The sequence below is a fragment of the Diaphorina citri genome, unplaced genomic scaffold, assembly GCF_000475195.1.
Source record: "Diaphorina citri unplaced genomic scaffold, Diaci psyllid genome assembly version 1.1 scaffold9604, whole genome shotgun sequence".
NCBI classification, from domain to species: domain Eukaryota; kingdom Metazoa; phylum Arthropoda; class Insecta; order Hemiptera; family Psyllidae; genus Diaphorina; species Diaphorina citri.
The window spans coordinates 1-2,275 of record NW_007386978.1 but is presented as its reverse complement, the minus strand read 5'-3'; the positions used below and the strand labels follow the sequence as shown (position 1 = coordinate 2,275).

The 2,275-nt window shown below is 37.8% G+C and overlaps 1 long non-coding RNA gene across 1 annotated transcript; it reads right to left on the bottom strand.

The window, feature by feature from the left end:
* Positions 1-423: 423 nt before the first annotated feature.
* On the bottom strand, positions 424-2,253 carry LOC113472872. Its single transcript, XR_003395018.1, has 2 exons — positions 1,919-2,253; positions 424-606 (listed from the first exon to the last, which is right to left on the bottom strand). It is a non-coding gene; the product is annotated as an uncharacterized LOC113472872 (long non-coding RNA).
* Positions 2,254-2,275: the final 22 nt, after the last annotated feature.

The following is a 2,275-nucleotide window of genomic DNA, read 5'->3' as shown; positions in this document are numbered from 1 at the left end:
TATCTGTTTAGGAGATGGTCTTTAGCCATGTTCATTGTCTCTAGCCGTGTTCATTGGCTTATCCTGAACCATAGTCAAATATTTATTATGAGGACCTGCGTTTGTACTTTCAAAGTTGATAGAACCCTTTCAATAATATCACCTAGCAAGACCTGGTTGTGAGTCTTGGTATCAAGTATACTTATATCTTGCTAAGAAGAATAACTTACTCAAATAGATTTACAACTTCATTCCACTGTCTATAAAAGTCTACATGGTTTTCTCGACCAACATTGTTGGCTTTATGTTTCAACTCAATTGCATATTTGATCACATAGGATGCATTGTTTCTGTTCAACTCATAGGCTCTTTTGAATGCTTGAAACTGGCATTCTCTATTTTTTTTATTGAATACACCCCATTTTCCTCTTTGACGTGCCAGTTCTGTATAACACACTCTGCTTTCCTATCCTTTTCATAGAATTTGTATCTCACTTGCTCTAGAATAGGAATAGGGTCAAATTCCTCGTTAGTCAACTTCATTTTTGCTTTGATTAAATCAAATGCGGCCCTGTAAGAGCCTTCATTAATTGCTTTCTCATAATATTCACAGGCTTTGGTCAAATCCTGAAAATACGAGTACAGAAGAAATAGGTAGGAGATTAGGAACTCAGACAGACTTTGCATATAGTGTTCGAAAATGTCAATAAAGAAAAAATGTAATGAATATCCACAAAAAAGGGGGATAATCGAGAATGCTCAAACCATCGGGGTATATCTCTATTAAGTATCCCTGGCAAAATATATTCTCGAATACTGGAAATGAGACTGAGAGAATCTACTGAAAACGAGTTAGAAGAAAGCCAATGCGGATTCCGTAAAGGGCGCAGTACAGAAGATCTGCTGTTCACCTTAAGACAAATTTCAGAAAAGGTCATTCAGAAAAGGGGATAATCGAGAATGCTCAAACCATCGGGGTATATCTCTATTAAGTATCCCTGGCAAAATATATTCTCGAATACTGGAAATGAGACTCAGAGAATCTACTGAAAACGAGTTAGAAGAAAGCCAATGCGGATTCCGTAAAGGACACAGTACAGAAGATCTGCTGTTCACCTTAAGACAAATTTCAGAAAAGGTCATCCAGTTGGATTCCCAGCTACACTGCGCGTTCATCGACTTGGAAAAAGCTTTTGATGAAGCCCCCTGGCACGTATTATGGGATATCCTTGATAGAAAAAGAGTGCAGCCAGACCTTGTACAGGCTCTCAAAAGTTTTTTACAAATCTTGTAGAAATCAAGTGCGCATGTGCGGTGCTTTGTCCAAGGAGTTTGAGACTTATTGCGGAGTAAGACAAGGTGATATCATATCCCCTTATCTATTTGTCCTTCTCATAGATGACGTCATAAAATCCAAAGCTCTCTAAATATCGATCCTATGCAGACTTTCATTCAGGAAGCCCAACTCCGCTGGTTTGGACATATGATGCAAATGCCCGACCAGAGATACCCCAAATTAGCCTATCTTGCAAAACCAGAGGGCCGAAGACCGAGAGGAAGGCCTCGATGTACTTGGGAAGAAAATGTCACGGAATCTGTTAAGGAGAGAGGACAGTCCTGGAAAAGTGCCACAAGTAGTGTTCACGATAGAAGCAAATGGCGAGCTTTCTGGCAAACCAGACACCAACGGTAGAACGGGATGGATTAAGTAAAGTCTATAATGAAAATGTCCTTTTTTCCAATATGAATGGCGTTTTTATTTCGTAGAAATTTATTTTGGAATGCAAGTACCTATGTAGGTAGCAACTTTTCTTTAGGTCAATTTGTAAATTCGCTTTTGGGACAATAAGACCCCGTATCCTCTGATTAGAGTCTCAATTATTTTTAGTTCTTTATTATGATTGTAATGATTCAATGAATAATGAACTATTGAACTTACTCCACGGTCTATATCATAGAAATGGCCTATCTCACGAAGCAGAAAGTAATGCTTAGGTGCCCTTTGCTCTGCTTTCAGTAGTAATTTTTCAAATTTCGCTAAATTCTTGAACGAGTATGGAAATCTTGAAAATCCTTTGGCAACTTGACAAAGATGGTAGGGACATGTGGGCCTCAATTCCAAGGCATATCTGAAAATTGAAATGTTTAGAGTAGGTATTACTAGGTATAGGTAGTGTGGCTGTTTTAACAGTTTTAGCTTTTGCCGATTAGTTCAGTAAAATAATTAATAAGGGGAAAAAAAAAAGAAAAAAATATATATATCTGTTTAGGAGATGGTCTTTAGCCATGTTCATTG